The sequence below is a fragment of the Maylandia zebra genome, linkage group LG22 (genome assembly GCF_041146795.1).
Source record: "Maylandia zebra isolate NMK-2024a linkage group LG22, Mzebra_GT3a, whole genome shotgun sequence".
NCBI lineage: Eukaryota > Metazoa > Chordata > Actinopteri > Cichliformes > Cichlidae > Maylandia > Maylandia zebra.
The window spans coordinates 8,178,704-8,197,255 of NC_135187.1; the positions used below are offsets into that span (position 1 = coordinate 8,178,704).

The 18,552-nt window shown below is 41.2% G+C and overlaps 1 long non-coding RNA gene across 1 annotated transcript; it reads left to right on the forward strand.

Annotated features, from left to right (window-relative positions):
- The first annotated feature begins 3,755 nt into the window (after positions 1-3,755).
- LOC143414786 (uncharacterized) lies at positions 3,756-11,507 on the forward strand. The gene is made up of 4 exons (XR_013095462.1): positions 3,756-3,813; positions 8,724-8,800; positions 9,274-9,396; positions 10,819-11,507. It is a non-coding gene; the product is annotated as an uncharacterized LOC143414786 (long non-coding RNA).
- Positions 11,508-18,552: the final 7,045 nt, after the last annotated feature.

Below are 18,552 nucleotides of genomic sequence, written 5' to 3' on the forward strand. Positions count from 1 at the left end.
CCGTCCCATCAGTAGTTGCGCCGGGCTATATCCGTTAGCCAATGGTGTTGCTCTGTAAGCTAGAAGTGCAAGATATGGGTCTTTTGCCTTCTTTAGCAGGTTTTTCACAGTTTGGACATGACGCTCAGCCTCGCCATTGCTCTGTGCAAATCTAGGACTGCTTGTTACATGTCTGAACCCATACGTTGCTGCAAAGTCTTTGAACTGTTGTCCTGAAAACTGAGGTCCGTTGTCAGTGTAGAAAAGCTCTGGAATTCCATGTCTGGAAAAGACAGATTTTAGGTGTACTATAACATCTTCCAATCTGGTGGGGGTAAGTTTGGCTACTTCCACAAATTTCGAGTAGTAGTCCACCAAAAGCACATAGTTGCTGTCATTGAGTGTAAAAAGGTCTGCACCAACTTTTTGCCATGGCCTCTCCGGGAGTTGGCTTGGCATTAAAGGTTGTACTGGGTTAGTACGCTCTTTGATGCAAATGGTGCAGTTTTTCACAAGTTCGTTTATTTGCCCACTCAGACCAGGCCACCACACTGCCTCTCTGGCTCTCTCTCTGCATCTAGACATTCCCTGGTGCCCCTCATGTAGGGCACTTAGGACAGAGTGGCGCATAGCAGTGGGGATTACTAGTCTGGTGCCTTTCAGTAGCAGATTGTCATGTACAGTTAAGGTCTCTCTGTGTGGCCAATATGCTTTGATTGGGCCTACGAGATGGCTGTATTCTGGCCAGCTGCTCTGACAAAAAGTCATGACCTCTGAACATATGCTGTCGGTTTTTAGCTGTTCTTTTACCTGTGTGATGTATGTCGAGGTAGCAGGCATGCATTTGACAATTTCATCCACATAAATATTTGTGTCTTCCAGAAATTCAGCTGTAGCTTTTGAATCAGGGTCTTGGTTAACAGGTGCACGTGACAACGCATCTGCCGTATGGAGTGCTTTACCAGGAGTGTGTGAGATGGTGTAGCTGTACCTCATAAGCCTTAGGCGGAATCGTTGGATCCTGGGTGGAAGCTCGATTAGGGCTTGCTGGCCTAACAGGCTGATGAGTGGCTTGTGGTCAGTCTCTAAGGAGAAGTGTCTCCCGATGAGGAAATCTTTGAATCTTTCACAACCCCATGTTAGTCCAAGCGCCTCCTTCTCCACCTGTGCATACCTCTGTTCTGTTTCCGTTAAAGAACGAGACGCATATGCAACAGGTCTCCATTGCTCTCCCTCTTTTTGAAATAGGACTGCTCCCAGTCCATAGGAGGAAGCATCTGCAGACAGTTTTAACTCTTTGTTTGGGTCATAGAGTGCAAGGATGGGAGTTGACGTCAGATCGCCTTTCAGCTGCCTGAATGCTTTTTGCTGTGCGCAGCTCCAAACCTACTGATTTTTCTTCGAGAGCAGGTCTCTTAGGGGCTTATCTTTTTCAGCAAGTCCTGGGATAAATTTGCCTAATTGGTTTACCATCCCAAGAAAGCTGTGCATTTCACTGACATTTGATGGCTCTTTCATTTCTGAAATTGCTCTAATTTTGTCTGGGTCTGGCTGTACTCCGTCCGCAGACAAGATGTGTCCAAGAAACTTCACTTCCTGTTTGCTCAGGTCACATTTCTCCAGGTTTAGTGTGACACCGGCCTCTTGTAGTTTATTGAGCACTGTGTGCAGTCTGGCGTTGTGCTCCTGCTGATCCTGTCCCCAAATGAGAATATCATCCATGTGACAGACCACGCCTGGCAGCCCATTAAGGATTACTGACATTCTACGCTGAAAATGTTCTGGGGCAGACGCTATTCCAAAAGGAAGTCTGTTGAAGTAGAAGCGCCCAAAGGGTGTAATGAATGTCGTGTAGTGTGCTGACTCTGGTGACAATGGGACCTGCCAGAAGCCTCTGTTTGCATCCAACTTGCTGAAGACTTTAGCTCCCGCCAGAGAACCTAGAGTCTGTTCAACCGAAGGCAGGATGTACTTTTCTCTGCACACTGCTTCATTGAGGTGAGTGAGGTCAACACAAATACGCACAGAGTCGTTTTTTGTTGGCACTGGGACCATACCTGCACACCATTCTGTTGGTTCTTCAACTCTGCTGATTACTCCCATGGACTCCATTCTTTCCAGTTCCCGTTTCACCTTTCCTAACAAAGGGATGGGGACCCGTCTTGGTGTGGCCAGGGAAAAAGGCACAGCCTCAGGCTTCAACTTGATTGAATAAGGTTGTTGCATTAAGCCTAAACCCTGACACAGTTTCGGGTATTTTCCGTGCAGCACATTCATGTCGATACTGTCGGCTCTACACACTAGGTTCAGCTTGACGCTTGCCGGCCTGCTTAACAGTGCTACGTGCAAATCTTTGATAATGTACACATTTTCCTGTATTCCCTGTTCACCTTTGCAAAGTGTTTCTCTGCTCATACCCAACACGTCAAGTGGGGAACCACTCGGACCAAACAACGGTCTATCTGGTTTGCATAACCCTGTCTCATTCTGGTTTATGCTGTAAAACGTCTGGGCAGGGATAACAGATACGTCAGCTCCTGTGTCTATCTTAAATCTGACCTTGTGGTTTCTGATAGTGAGATCTGCATACCAAGGATCTGAGCCTACGTCTACAGAACCAAGAAACACGGGTGTAACATCGCTTTCTTCGGCTTCTATCACATGCACAGACTTAACAGATTTACACACTTTACTGAAATGACCTCTTTTACCACATGAGTGACAAGATACATCTTTCACTCGGCATTGATCTTTACCATGTGCAGGGGTTTTCCCACACCTGTAGCATGATCTCCCATTAGATGTTTTGTCCTTTGATGTGTATTTGCGATCTCCACGGGGTTTGAACGTTGAATGCCTTTGTTCCTTGTGCTTAGCTGACACAGCATCTATTTCCATTTTATTTTCCCCTCTGATGTCCGACTGCTGCTTCTTGATGGCTTCTGACTGCCTGGCTTGGTTAACCGCTTTCTCTAACGTCAAATCTTTGTCCATTTGAAGTCTCTCCGCTAGGCTGATGTCCTTCAGACCCACGACGAGGCGATCTCTTATTAACTCATCGTGCAGCGCACCATAACTGCAGTTTTCAGCTAAAGCGTAAAGTGCAGTGACAAACGAGTCTACAGTCTCATTAGCTTGCTGTGTTCTCTGATTAAAGCGGGCTCTCTCATAGATAATGTTTTTCCTGGGAACAAAGTACATCTCCAAAGTGTCTCTTACTGCTTGATACTGCTGTCTCTGTATGTCAGATAACGCTTGTCCTCGGAGGATATCATCTGCTTCATCCCCCATGCAGTAGATGAGAGTGTTCACCTGGTTAGCCTCGGAGCTAAGGTGTAGGTTGCTTGCGAGTCGAAACCTTTCAAACCTCCGTATCCATTTTTCCCAATGCTGTGGCTTCGAGAAATCGAACAGCTCGGGGGGCTGGATGGTGAAAGTGGCATTCGGGGGTAGGTTAGCGTTAGCATTGTAGCCGCCGTTAGCTCGCTGGTGGGGCGGTGGCGTGCGAGGCCGCATAACTGTTGCGCTAGCTCCCGCTTCTTCGTCCGACATCTTTCGTCTCGAGAAAACTCTTTACCACTCCCAAAGTCGCTTGCTGTCACTCCCCGATGATAAGGCACTTACAACGATCCCACTTCTGACACCATGTCGTGGTTTTCGGTAGGGAAAGAGACGACACCTTGTAGAGCAAACAACTTCAACCTTTATTTTCTCACTTCCGGTACCCAACACACTTCCACCATAAAACCGGATATACTTAAACAGATAACACCACACGGAGCTGTAGGAGAAACACAAGTTAACTCAGAGACACAGACTGATGTGACAAAACCAGTAAGTAGGTGTACAGCGTACACTGTAGTGTGTAGCACACAGGGGTATTAGCTTATTACGTACACGTTGGTAAGTTGTCTTGTTGCAACTGATGAACTGAAACAAACGAGCGTGCTGTGTGTGCAACAGCGCGACAAACATTACCTGTCCTTTTATTAACTGCACAAGTAGTGCTGGTCATAGCTGCTGGCTACCTGTGTAAGGCTGTCATGGGTCTGTAGCTCTGTCACTGTTTTAGGAGCATATTTAGTTTTAAAGTAAGTTTCCAGGCTTTTCCTGCCTTTCTGGAGGGATTATATTTCTTTTTTTTTTTTTTCTTTTTTTTTTTTTTTTTTTAAATGACATCAGAAACAGCAGTATGCGGCATTACGTGATGGCAGAGCTTCAGTTCATCCTTTGTCATTTTTTTTTTTTTTTTTTTTTTTTTTTAATAAATAGGACAGGGGGAATGAATGAGAGAAAGAGGGGGAGAGAAAGAAAGAAAACCAAAGGGGAGAAGAGACGGTGAGAAGGGGGGGGAAGAGAGAGAAAAAAAAAGAACTCCTGGGTCACCTGTATGGAGAGAAAAAAAAAACAAACAAACAAAAAAAACAAACAGAGGAGACAGCAAACAACAAAGAGCAACATAATAATAGAGAAAACAAAGCACCATCACAATAAACTAGCTAGCCATAGATATCAATATTTACTAAATAATAAACGATATTGTGCAGCACGCAAGATAGACAGCGCACAGTGTGCTTTGAGGTAGCAGCCAAGAAAGCTTTAGTCCGCGTCTGTGAATACCCATGTGTGCATACCTGTGTGGATCAGCATGCTTGCATTCCAAAGGTTTCTCCATGTAATGATCTGCTAGGGAGTGTGGGGGGGCCACAGCCCCGTCCTCCAGGGTGTGAAGCGGGTATGGAGGAGATCAAAACTCCAGACATCCAGAGGCCCCCAGAATACAAGAGACCATGGAAGACCAACAGAGGGGCAGCCGCGCCACTGTTCCAGTAAGAGCTGAGGAGAGTCCCAGATGAGGGCTCGCCCAGCAGCCGCGGAGCAGAAGTCAGGGGGAGTTGCAGTGACGCGCCCGTGAGCTCCGCCGGCCCCCAGCTGCGCCTGAGTGACCGAGCCCCAGGCCGAGAGGCCGGGGGCACCCCACCTCCAAAGGGGCCCGAGCGAGCCCCAGGCCCCAGGCCCCGACAAGCGGCCGCCAAGGAGTGAGCCGGTGTGTACCCGGACGCCCACCCCCAGACACAAAGAACCACCAACACACCGACACCTGAGGGAGTCCGCCACCGGCAGGGGAAGTGGTGGTGGGTGGAGATAGGCCTCCAAACCTTGGAGGGCCTGAGGTGTCCCCAGAGAGGTGGCGTCTGATACCCAACCTGACATATAGACACAGACATACAGGCACACACAGACACAAACATCCATTCCCACCCTCATGCTCTCATATGCACTCACTCCACACTCAACCAACGTGGAGACAGACATAAAGAGACGCTGTACACACAATCACACTCCCCAAGCGTACTCTACAAACCGGGTCTAGGTACCCTTGCCCCTGGAGGGGGGAATTGCACCCAGACCCAGGTGGTGTTACCCTTTTCCCTGCGGTGGGGAGAGGCAGACCACCCCGACTCCGCAGCAGCAGGGAGGCCCCACACCCCAGACCGCAGTCGGACGGCCAACTCCTCCTACTAGCCCTCCCGCTCCAGCAGGCCGCAGAGAATGGGGGTGGGAGAAGACTCCAAACCTCCCTCCACCCGCTCATTGTAGTGTTGATGCATATGTGTTCTAAGGTGCAATTAAAACCCAGGAGGGCTTGGAGCTACCTGCCAGAGAGCAGCAGGTAAGCGCATAGTCCCTCCTGCTAGCCCTCAATGACTAAGTGTATTTAAAATTGAGAGGTGGGCAACGACGTCAGGGGTGAGGTATACACCCTGATGGTGATTTGGACTCCGTGATTGTGCCCACTCCCAAGATCCTATATGTATGTGTAATGAGAGTGTGAGTAATGTGAATGTCTAAGTTGTGGGATAAAATTGAGGCAGAGGCAGCCAGAAGGGGACAGGGGGGGGTAGCCTCCTCTGCACCCTGGTGACATACCCCCACTCCAAGGCCCTGCATGTGTGGGTGGTTGTGGAGGAGCGGGAAGAGGGAGGCAGCTGGAGATGGGGAGGGAAGGAAGGGAGGGGCAGGTAACCCCTCCCTGGGGCCAGCTCCCCCGCTGACCCCAGTAGGCACTCCCACCCTCCGCGACCCGCCAGGGAAGGGGGGCCCAGGCCCATCAGACCGGGGCCCAGTGCAGTAGCGCCCTCCGGCTCCACAGAGCCGGAGGGATTATATTTCACTAAAAAATGATCTAATATGCATGTCCACATAATTATGCATTATTATAATTATAATATATTAAAAACACACGCTGTATTTTAAAGAACATACATTAAGAAGCAGATTATATTAGATTTATATTTTAAATAAGACAAAATTTGGATTTTACAGCAGTAAAATTATTGTATCTCTACAGTTTAAATATGTAATAAGCTTTGTGTGAAACAAATGGAATCATCATAAATACATTATTTCATATTTATTACTTCCCCCTCCTCATTGCTTTATTATTGTAGCTCTAGTAATAAATAATAATAAAAAAAAGATTCTGGATCAGCACCATGATGCCCATAGTATATACAGTATTCTGAAGAAGGTCTAAAATGTCACTGTGTGTGCGTGCATGTGTGTGTTTTATTTAGATGGATTTTTAAAAAAAAATATTACTCATGATATAACATTGTCCAGACATGCCTGGTAAGGACATGAGGAGGAAACAGTAGGAGCTGTGTGAGGCTACTAAAGGCAGTGCTATAACATTTTTCTGTCATCATTTTATTATAGATTAAGTGCTGGAGTTGTTAAGTGTGGATAATTAAATTATAGTTTATTGCAATAGCAAGTTGTGCCTTGTTCTCACATAGACAGCAAGTGGAGAGTGATATATGAAATGATGGGATGGAAGGAAGAAGAGAAGCAAAGAGTGATTCACAGGCAGAGCCTAATTTATTTCTCACAGTTTTTTGTTGCCTTATGGTTCCAAGCGCTGTCACCAATCCTTGCATTTTGTTATTATCTCATGATACTTGTTTAATCAGCTACCATCTTTCCTATGGACTTTTTACTGTCTACAGTCTCAGATCAACACAGCCCTGCCCTCCAGCACTATCAGCAGCAACCCCTCAACAGCTAAAACATTGGCTACGTTTGCTTTGCCTTGTTGCCCATATTAGATTCTTGATGAATGTGTGTTGTTGTTATTCAGCCTGGTTCAATGTGCCCCTTTTTAACTTTGAGCACCCGCCCCTTTAAACCTCTCTGCACGGCCCTGCTGAAGTGTGTAGTTTGGCTGGGCCATTGCAACATGTTGACTATTTTCCTTTTCAGAATTGTTTTGCAGATTTGCTGCTGTGCCTGGGATCATTGTTATCTCTGCGTTACATTTGACTCTTGAATACTTTGGTGTACAGAGAAGTTCATGGTTTAAACAATGACTGCAAGGTGCTCAGGTCCTATGGCTGGAAAACAAGTGACTTACACTTTGGATAACTGTCCTGCTACATCTCTGTGCTGTATTGTTTTAGTTTTTCTTATGTTTTGCTTTCTGTTAATCTTGGTGAATAAAAGCCTGGTTAGTCTGCACTTTATCTCTGCCTCAAGCCTCCTATTTTAATCCAGCAGATGGTCTTGATTCAGTTATTAAAGCTCCATCTAGAGGACAGAGGCAGCAGCTACAGTTTGTACATTAATGGGATTGTTTTTTCAGGAGCTGGGCCCGGGCCCTTAGTTCTAGTGAAAGGAACTCTTAACGTTTCAGCATACCAAGATATTTTGTACAATTTAATGCTCTTTGTGGGAAGAGTTTGTGGCTGGCCCTTCCTGTTCCAACATGACTGCTGCCAGTGCACAAAGCAAGGTCCATGTAGACATTTATAAGTGAGTTTGGTGTGGAAGACTGACAGAGTCTTGACCTGAACTCAATAAAACACCTTTCAGATGAAAATGGGATGTCACTCAAGTTCATTGTTGTCATACGCAGACAACAATGTAATGGTAAAAAGAAAACTTTGGAGAGCAGTTGTGACTTCATGACTACAGGATGCAGTGTGAGTGAGATTGACAGCTAGTAGTGAAAGAGGAAAGACAAGAGTTCAGAATACTCTGTCTCTCTTGAGCTTTCGCTGAGACCACAAGACCAGTAAAGGTAGAAGATGACCTGAAGAAGATAGTGGGTTATCAACCATGCATGCATGTATAGTTGATTAAAATGTAAAATCCACAAGTTAAAAGAGAGTCCTCTCTGGAAAATGATTATATGGTTTTTGTCTTCTGAGTTTTTCCTGTTTTATTTTGAAGGCTACTTTTTCTTTTTGTTCCTTATCCACTGTGAGGTTATATTTTGCATTTAGTAGCTCTCTATGCCTAATTCCTGGTGATGTCAGTTTTTTGTCTGAGCTCTTGGTGCTGAACAACTGGAAAGAGGAAGGGGAAAAGAGATGAAGGTTGTGAGTCCTGCAATCAAACTCTGGAGAAGATTGCAGCGCCTGCAGGGCTGTGGTCCTTGTGCTATTTTTATTAATTTACAAAAGAACAGTAGTTTCCATGAAATGTATAAAAATGGATTTTGTGAAAAGTGTTATTCAAATATGAGGAAGTAGACTGTGGTGAAAGTCTCCTCCCTGTTATTATGATTCATGAAAAAGTTGTGAAACATGAAAATTAGGTACAGTGTTTCTTTTGAACAGCCTAAAGAGAGGTAAGAGCAAACATAGCTTCAGGAGAAATATCGCCAAGTACTTGTGTTTTTCTGCTTTTGTCAAAAGCTTCAGTAAAACATAAATCTTTATTAAAGTACTTCTATTATTCAGAGACAGCTGGACTAACGCTGAACTCAGGATCTTTAAGCCTGAAACGATGAGCCATTCAGACAGCGATGTGGGGGAAGGTAAAGACGACTCTTTTGTTCTGTATAAAAGCTATTTGAACATAATATGTTTATTCTGGAATAAAAACAGGATCATCTGCACATATCTTAAAATCTATCATCATGCTGCAAGTCTAGATGATGATATTTACTTTGCACATTTGCAAAATATAAGCATTCAGACTTTATTAAGTTTTAGTTTTATTGATAGAAGAAAATGCCAAGACAGATATTTAATTGTAAGTTTAAAGTAACTTAGAAAATGATTTAAAAAAGAGGAACGATTGGGGCTTGTGATGTATTTAACATGTAGTTATCCCTTATTTAGCATGTCAGTGTTTCTTTGCAGCTGTGGTCCTGCAACCTTTAAATGCTATAACTCATAAATACTAGATCATTACTAATAAATATTACAGTCCTTTTACCTGTACACAGCTACACTATTTTGTGTTATTTAATTATTCCACCCTCTGTCTCCTCTAAATATTCAACAGACGAAGTTTTTGAACCTCAACATGAACAAGTAAACAGAGGGTCAATGGTCACCACAAAAATAGGGGCGGTGGTGGTTGTCTGTGTTCTCCTGGCAACTGCTGTCTTTTTGACGTTCTACTTCTGTGAGTTTAAACACTTTTATTCATAAACTTTATTTAAAATCAATAACATTTCTGATCTGCTTTAAATTACCAAAGAAACAGAATTTATATGTGCTGTCAGCTCACAAATGCACTGGCCATCTTCTGACTTCAGCACTTTATTGCAGCCACAGGAAGTCTGTGAAGAGACGATTTCACGCTCATCAAATACAAAATCACATCTGACATGAAAGATACTTGAAAGTCAATACACAAGACAATTCACACACACACAAGACATGAAAACATGGCAAGAGTGTAGGCTTGCAGCTCACATTTAATTAAAACTAGCAACAAAAATTGTTATAGACAATATATGTGACTCCCTACATTTTTCTTTTTTTTTTCATTGTGGCATTTTAAAATGCTGTTTCATCTCCCTGAAGAACACCTACTTCCTCAAAATGTCTTGCTTACCTCATGGCACACCCGTTAAGAACCACTGGGCCAACATACAATAAAGCTTAATGTCATTTGGTGTTAGTGTTGATAAGCTTACAGGTGAATGAGGGATCGCTTGGAATAACGTTTGGTTGGTGCTACATGATCTCAGTTTGAGTCACATCATTTGGAGACAGACCTGCTGCTGCTTCACTCTCTCTGGCTCTTTTTGAAATTAAAGGATTTGATGGTGTTAAGCTGTGCTGAGTTATTTCGATTGTGTCACTGATTCTGCTTATAGCTAAATCATTCTTAACCTGTTCATTGTGTCTGCGCACATTTCTTTTGACAGAAAGTTGCTAATGCAGTTATTCTGTGTAGGTGACTGAGTCCAAGTGCAGGGTGGGCATAACCATTTTGCATCATTTGTCTCAATTATGACACATATTGCAAGAAATTTAAAAAAAAAATGCAAAAAAACAAAAACACCTTTTCATTCAAGGCTTGCAATTGCCCCTCCTGGGGACTCGGTCCTACCTTCCCCTGCACCCCTGCAGTATATTATAAAAACAGCATGAATCAGTCTCCACGCTTTAAACATCTACTGATCTGGATAAAAGTGATATACTACCACGATGGGTTTTTCATTTGTTCTGATGATTGCATTAATGCACAATGGTCTCTATCTGTAACATGAACTTCTGTCACTATCTGTGAAATTGTAAACTACTGTACATTAGTGCTGTGAAGTACTAATGGTGGAATTGAAATTGCTGTGAGGCAGCAATGCTAACCAATACTTGTGCATAATAAAAGTTGGATTGTACCAGCTGAGGTGACACTTAAGTCTATATTAGTGTTTAGAAAAGAACACTTAACTACAAAAGAGGGTGCATGGTTGTGGGTGAGCAGCTCATCACTAATAAATAAGTTTCACTGTTATTAAAATAGTTTTTTATTCCCGGAATTAAAAATACCAGTTTTTACTGAAGCTATTATTGTTTGTTTGTTTTTATCTCTTAGGGTGATTTACTGGAACAACAAAGAACCAGACAACTGGTTCCTCATACCAGCAACTGGTATGAGGAAAATCCTGATGGGGAAGTCTGTGACAGGACGGAGGTAAAAGGTGGCGCTCCTGGCCTGAAGTGTTGGTTTGATAAATGGTGCACTATACCTCAAAGAAATAACTTAACTGGACAGTTTGTATTCAGTTTACATCAAGTTCACGTACAAAACAATCTAAGTACAGGGTAAAGATAGTGAAATGACACTTTTCAACTCTGATGTCACCAACTCTTAAAAGAAACTACAAGGACAAACTTAAAGAGAAGTGTTGAATAATATAACATGGAAAACCTATCCTTCTAATTGCTTTACCTGTTTAATCAATTAAATTTTGGTGGGGGGAGAAGGAGGGGGAGGGGTGTAGTCCCAAGTGTCAGAAGGCGAGCGGAGGAGTACGCCCTCAACAGGTCACCAGTTACATGCCAGATATATACTTGAATAATATTTCGTGTCTTATATCTTTTGTCTTCATTCACATTGTTATTATGAGCCGCTGTTCTCGTGCTTTCTGTGAAACAGTTTCCAACCATTTATTTTGTTTTTTTCTATTTTTTTAAGCTTTTGCAAAAACTATTTCCTGGAAGAGTTTGAATGACACTGATCTAGAAAAAACTATTGTGCTTGATGGAAATAAACACCTCCAGTCTGCTGACTTCTTGTCATTGTGTTTTCAATATTTGAAAATAATGTGGTTACTGATTGCTGTCAGACCTGTTGAATCAAGAAATCACTTAAAACCATTGACATCTGTCAGTCTGGAAATGGTTACAAAGCCACTTCTTCGGCTTTGGGACTCCAGTGACCACAGTGAGAGTCATTATACACAAATGAAGAAAGCAGTGGGGAATCTTTCAATTAGGGGCCAACTTACCAAAATTACTCCAAGAAGACATCAACGACTCATGCAGGAGCTCACAAAAGAAGCCAGAACAAGATCTAAAGAAATCCCGGCCTGTCTGGTCTCAGTTAAAGTCAGAGTTCACAAGTCGACAATAAGAGACTGGACAAAATGAACTGACGAGACAAAGGCTGAATTTTTCACACAGGGCCAAGTATTTGGCACAAAGTTTTTAAAAAATAAAGTATTTTTTTAACACGTCCATGTAAAACATAAATTTTGAACCATTTGCAGCATTTTAAATGAGGACAATATTAACTAACATTTCAATAAGCAGAGATCATTAGAAGCAACTGAACATGATTTATTGATATACAGAAATTAATTAAACTATTTGGTGATTAGATTCAGATGGGCCATGACAGCAAAATTGAATCCCAGTGGTGATAAGAATTAGGGAAGTACTTCCCACAGTCTAGACGCTAGTGATGGCGATGAAGATGGAGGTTTGGATGGAGCCTGAGTAACATGGGAGAGGAGGTGGGTTGCAGGGAGGCGACTGCAAGGGAGAGTGACAGATGAGCAGTGAGATTTAAAGCATGCCAAGTGGAGGCTGATTGGCCTGAAGAAGGCAGGCAGAAAGATGATTGGATGTGAGCTTAACAGCATGAAAGTGATGCAAAGCATCCAAATCATCCAGGAAGCAGATCGATGTGTGACTACAGATCTTCCTTAATGAACTTACGTATAAGCTTCGTTTTTGTCTGGTAAGACAGTGAAATTGCCATGTCACATCAATGACCCGTCTACAAATTGAACAATTTCAGAGTTCCTCAGTGAAAAATTGAGAAGATTTTCAATATCTTATCTACAGTACATAAATCAAACGATTCAGACAATCTTGAACAAACTCTGTCCACAAGTGGCAAACCTGAAAATCCATGCATGGACTCAGGAACCCTTCCAGAAATCACTGTCTGTAAAAACAGCTAACTGTGCTATCCGCAAATGCAGGTCAAAGCTCTGTCATGTAGAGATGATGCCATGATGATGGCACCATAACCCAGAAACCAGAAACACCACCATCTTCTTTGGGTTAAAGCCCATTTAAAGTTGACTGAGGCAAAGTGGAAAACTGTTCTATAATCAGACAAACTGAAATCTAAAGTTATATTTGGAAAACATGAACCCCACATCCTTTGGACTAAAGATGAGAGCGATCATCCAGCTTGTCTTGAATGTGTGTGTACATCTGGAAAGCCACCAACAATGCTAAAGGTAGATACAGGTCATTGTTCACAAACACTGATACATTTTGAAAAGTTAAGAAAAAGCTAAGTCATGCTCCATAGATAGTGAACAATTGTATTTTGGCCACTAAGTTCCTCTTTTATGCTGCACAATGACTGTTTACATTTATGCACCTAAAGCCTGTTAAAAATAAGGGGAAAAAACATATATACTTAAAAAATAATCCACAAAAAAGAAATCAATCCTCACTTGATGCTTCTGCAATTCACATTAGATGTTATATATTGTACATATATTTATTAGTTTCAGATGTAGCCATTCTTGTATTTTGCTTGTTTACATTATTGTATTTTGCACAACTCTGTTGCTTGTGAAGCTCGCACACAAGAATTTCACTCACATGTGCTGTACCAATGTACCTGCACATGTGATGTGACAATAAAAGTGATTTGATTTGATTTGTATGCGTTGTATGTTGACCATGATTCGTTTCTAAAGTTGTTGTAATTTAACAAAATGATTACAGGTAACAGCAATGAGAACCAATGGGGATTTTCAGGACTAGGGGAGGCACAGGCTTTTTCATACTGTTTCTATGTAAGTGCTTTCTAACATTCACACTCTGGTGGATGCACTGGAATTAGTATCTTGCTCAAATATAATTGCCTTGTAGACAGGGATCAACCCACCAGCCTTCTGATTAGTAGGTGAGCTGCTCTACCTCCTGAGCCACAGCCACCCCAAGAAAAGCAACTAGCTCTTGCAGCAGCAGGTGAGGTAATGATGAACAGGGATCCACTTCTTGTGGCCAAAGGAGGGATCCACACTGGGAAAACAAGGAGAGATGATATTAGTACTCTGAGGGAGCAAGGTACACAAGGAGCAGCTAAAGCATGCCTGATAAGTTGAATGAACTTGTCATTTCAGCAACACCAGAGGACCTGAAAGCCCACAGAAGATAACTAAAGTGGATGATGACAGAATAATTTAGTAAGTAAGAAAAACACTCTCATAACATCTAACAAAATCACATTCAGGGAATCAGGCTCATCATTGTTCATTTACTGTGGGTGTATACGCAGCTGTTCAGAGAAGGGACATTAAATGACATGTTTACTAAAATACATCAGTTTAGCAACATATTTGTGTTTATTATTTCACTGGCTTCAACTCTTTCAGTATAATTGACAAGAGGTCATGATCACAGTCTGTAAAAAAGAAAAGTTTTCTCTCTTCTTCTTTTTATGTTAGACTGAGGCCAGACTGGACACTACATTGACCCACTATTACTTTCATAATGCCATAGAAGAAGAAATTGTCTGCCTCTTTGTGAATTAAAGCACAATTGCATAATACTGCCACAAGATGGTGCCCCCTTCCTTTTAGTTGTGTTAAGCTGGAGCATAAGGCTGTACTACTAAAAGAGATTAATGGGTTAGCATGCTATTTTGCTAATGTTCCTTTGCACTCTCCGCTAGTCGGGAACATTCCCATAACATTGGCAAATGCAGAGGTGGCAAAAGACCAGGCATTCTTTACTTAGGTAGCAGTACAGATACCTGTGTAAAATTGGCTCAGTTGGTGGTTTGAGGCATGATATAAATCAGGGCACACAGTTAGTGGGTGTTCTCCATTGCCACCTAGTGGGCATAAGAGGTGTTCACTCTGCTGACCCACAGCACACCCAAGCTGCAAGTCAAGTCGACCACAGCACAGAACAACCTAAGCGGGTCTGGTAGTGCAGGGGCCCTCTCATCGCTGTTTACAGCTTCAATTTTTTTTAAATCCCCTCTCACCCTGCAGGCGGTCTTTTATCCTTCAAGCTCAGGTCCTCTACCAGAGGCCTGGGAGAGACTCCTAGGACTGTGCTCTTCTGGACAGAGACAGTTCAAGCTCTTCTCTCAGCCCTTGGTACTTCTTGAGCTCTTGTGCTCCTTTTACCTGATGTTGCTATCACTCGGTATAGCTACATCTATCACTGTGGTCGTGTTCTTTGTCCGGTTGGTTAGTCACCATCGGTTTGTCCATCTGTCTGGAAGTCATTCTCAACAACCCTAGGGGGTGCGCCTAAGGGTGGGTTTAAAAAATTTATTTTCCGATTAAAATCAATTTTAGCTTAAATAACGTGATATTGATTCATTAAATCCTGAATCGATTTTTAAATATAAATGTATTTTGCCACAAACCCCAGAATCTCAGGTTAAAACTCACAAAACCATTTCAACAACCACCAAACAGCTAAAACAGCAAATGAGAGCAAGTAAACAGATTCTCCACAAAGATGTGAACACAGACACAAACACATCCCTCCGTTCACCCGACGACACGTACATATACATGCCGTTGGGTGTTGGAATCCGACATCTCACAGATTCTGAAGCTGTAGGTTTCGTCACTCTCCAACCAGAATTCACTGAACCAGCAGCAAAAGAGGATGAAAAGTACACTTCCTACTTTGTCTGTTTTGTGATTTTATTGTTTTCACCACAATAAAATGGCACTTCCTGCACAGCTCTCTCTCTCTCGCCCTCTCCCTCTCTCCCTCTCCCTCTCTCTCTCAGTGTACTTCAAGAACAGTTTCCCATCTCAAATCTCTGTTTTCTGAATTATTTGCTTGCTTATTGCGCACCAGTCTACCATTGTTTACAGCGCTGTAGGCCACTGTTTAGGGGTTGTTGTTTTTTTTTCAAAAATGACCTCTGACAAGAAAGCCTAATTTCTGCTGTTCAGTATGAAGAAAACTTTTACAAACTATACCAAATTGCAAAATACTTAGCTGGGTCTCCAACAAAACCTCTGTAAATTTGCTCTCAGCAGCATCAGGTAATGTTCATATGTTGTTTCATGGTTTTCTTCCATTTTTTAACAACTGCAGAATATTTTTAAGTAACATTTTATCTGCTATAAAAAAAACAGGCCAGGAAAATCTCCTTCATGTTTTTCTGTTTTCTCCTCAGTTACGTTGACACAAAGGTGTCTGCTGTGATGCTCATACCTCTGATGAAGTCTCACAAGTGTCAGCTTTGTTTTTATATAAAAATATGGATATGTACTGATAAATGATCAAAATTATAATATTTCTGACTGTCTGAGTCAAAACTGAATCAGAATCAAATCAGTTAAAGAAATCAAAATCCAATGTGAAAAGATACAAACAAAGGTTTATTCTGCAGCTTGTAAAATACCCTTTAAAGCAAACGTATTCACAGTTTTACTTTACCAAGTCAACACGAATGCAATAAAATAAATTTTGATAAAGTTTGATTATGCCAGCTAAATATAAGCTTTATCACTTCCACTTTGCCACACTGTCAAGCTGTTTGTGTCATCACTGGTCTAGTCCAATCACCTTATCCCGGCCTTTTCCAGGCCAATCAGCACTCATGCCACGTACTTTATATCTCACTGCGCATCTGTCTTTCTCCTTTGTGCGACCCACCTCCTCCCCATCTCCACCTCTCATCTCTCAAGCCACCTTCATCATCACCATCAGCGTATAGGCTCAGGTCCTGCTCTAATCCCTTTCACAGCTGGGGTTCCGTTCGGCTGAGACGGGCAAACCGCCAAACATTTATCTATATTTTGTTCATCAATGAATCATGTTTATTCCTTTGAATGATCTGTCCTTACTGAAATGTTTGTATAGTGTTAAACAAGCAAGAGTGAAACATGTTTTAAAAAATATTTGGTAGTTTATTGTAAAAAAAACTAAAATTACAAGTCTGTGCAGCAAAATAAAACTTGACTCACGCAAGAGAAAACCTTTAGCATGTCATAATACACTAATGTAACGTCAGGCATAGAAACTAAAAATAATTACTGTATTATTATCAAACTTGCTGTATTAATAAATGTACAAAGACGTATTATTTATTTGTTTCAAAATAGTTGAAGTAAGCAGTAGAAAGACCCTCCTCCCTACCTATCAGGAAGTTGGTTTTTTTACAGAGAGCTGTGAAAGGTGTTGTGGTTCACTTGAAAAACCTGAAGTGAGGGTCGCGGAGGTGAATCTTGATGCTAATCTTTCTTTTAAATATAGAAGGAACTGATTCCATATTAGCACCAGTTTGATGTTTTGTTTTTGTGATTCAGACACGGTTGGACTAATTCTGAGGTCAGGAGTTTGAAGCATCAGCATGATGAGCCGTCCACAGAAATACAAAGAAGGTAAGAACATTAATGTGGTGGTAAATCAATAGGGAGGAGAAAAATCTACACTTTGTATGAACAATGCTGTTTTCATACAATGTGATATGTAGTGGAAAATGATCCCAATGTAGCTAAAATATTTTAAGCCTGTGTTCAGGGTTTTATCAATTTATGAAAAAAATAAGAAAGTGTGTTGATGTCTAATATACAGTGTGTCAAGATTCCCGTTGCGTTGAGTTAGCACTATTTATTAAATGTTTATGTACTCGTGTGTTCACTTTCTGTCTCCTCTAAATCAGGTCAAGCTCTTGATTCTCAACATGCAAAATCAAACAATGCGTTAAAGCTCAGAGTGGCCGTGCTGGTTGTCTGTGTTCTCCTGGTATCGGCTCTCGTGGTAACTTATCTCTGTGAGTTTGTAGTTTTATTCATGTAGCATTATGTAGCTTTTCATGTGTCTGGTTTATCATAAATTTACATGAGAATCAGGATCTTTAAAAAAAAATTGTGATTTATGACTTTTTAATTAATCTACATCATACTTTTATTTTAAAATTCTAAAAGGCTTCAGGACACATTTGTCCTGTATTTTAATTAAAATAAAAACATTTTTAACAGTAATTTAGCTGTTAATAATGTCCAGTGAACTATACTATCACCTAATTTCCACAATAAGCATCAAGTTCTTGCTCCTGTAGCGCTACAGAAGCAACATATACAGTCAAATTTGTATTTATTAAAGTTATTAAAACCTGTCAGAAATAGTCAGTCATAATGTTTTACTTTACATTAAATTATTTTTATAGTAATTTATGTTAACATATTTAACTTGTTATTTTTATTTGTAATTGACATGTTAAAAATAATCTAACTTCAACTCAGACATTCTTCTTCATGAGTCTCAGGCAACACACTAGCCATCAGTGAAAGTTGTCTGACTAAATGTCTGACTTGCCATTTATTTTAACATATTAATTATATTAATTTTTAATATTAGCATAAACATACTAATTATATAACATTTAAAACATATGATTTTACCATACAGTTATATAATAAAATACTTGATTCATACTGCATTCAGTTAATGAAATATCAATTCATAACTAAAAAAAGATGAAAATTGTGTTATAACATATCTATAATAGGTTATGACATAATCAAAATATGTCAGAAATTTATTACCGGCTTTAGTGCAACCTCATGAATGTAATTTTGACAGGATGTTTTGTTAAATATTCTTTATCACACTCAGACCAAATCTGAAGGAATTCACACCTTCTTTGTCACATATCAGTGATGTCCAAGACAAAAATAAACACATCAATTAAAAAAAAGAAGATTTTAAGCTGAACCAAAATCAGCCAAGTTACTCTACTCCATAGGTGTCAAACTCTGGCCCGCGGGCCAAATTTGGCCCGCAGCCTAATTAAATTTGGCCCGCGAAGCCA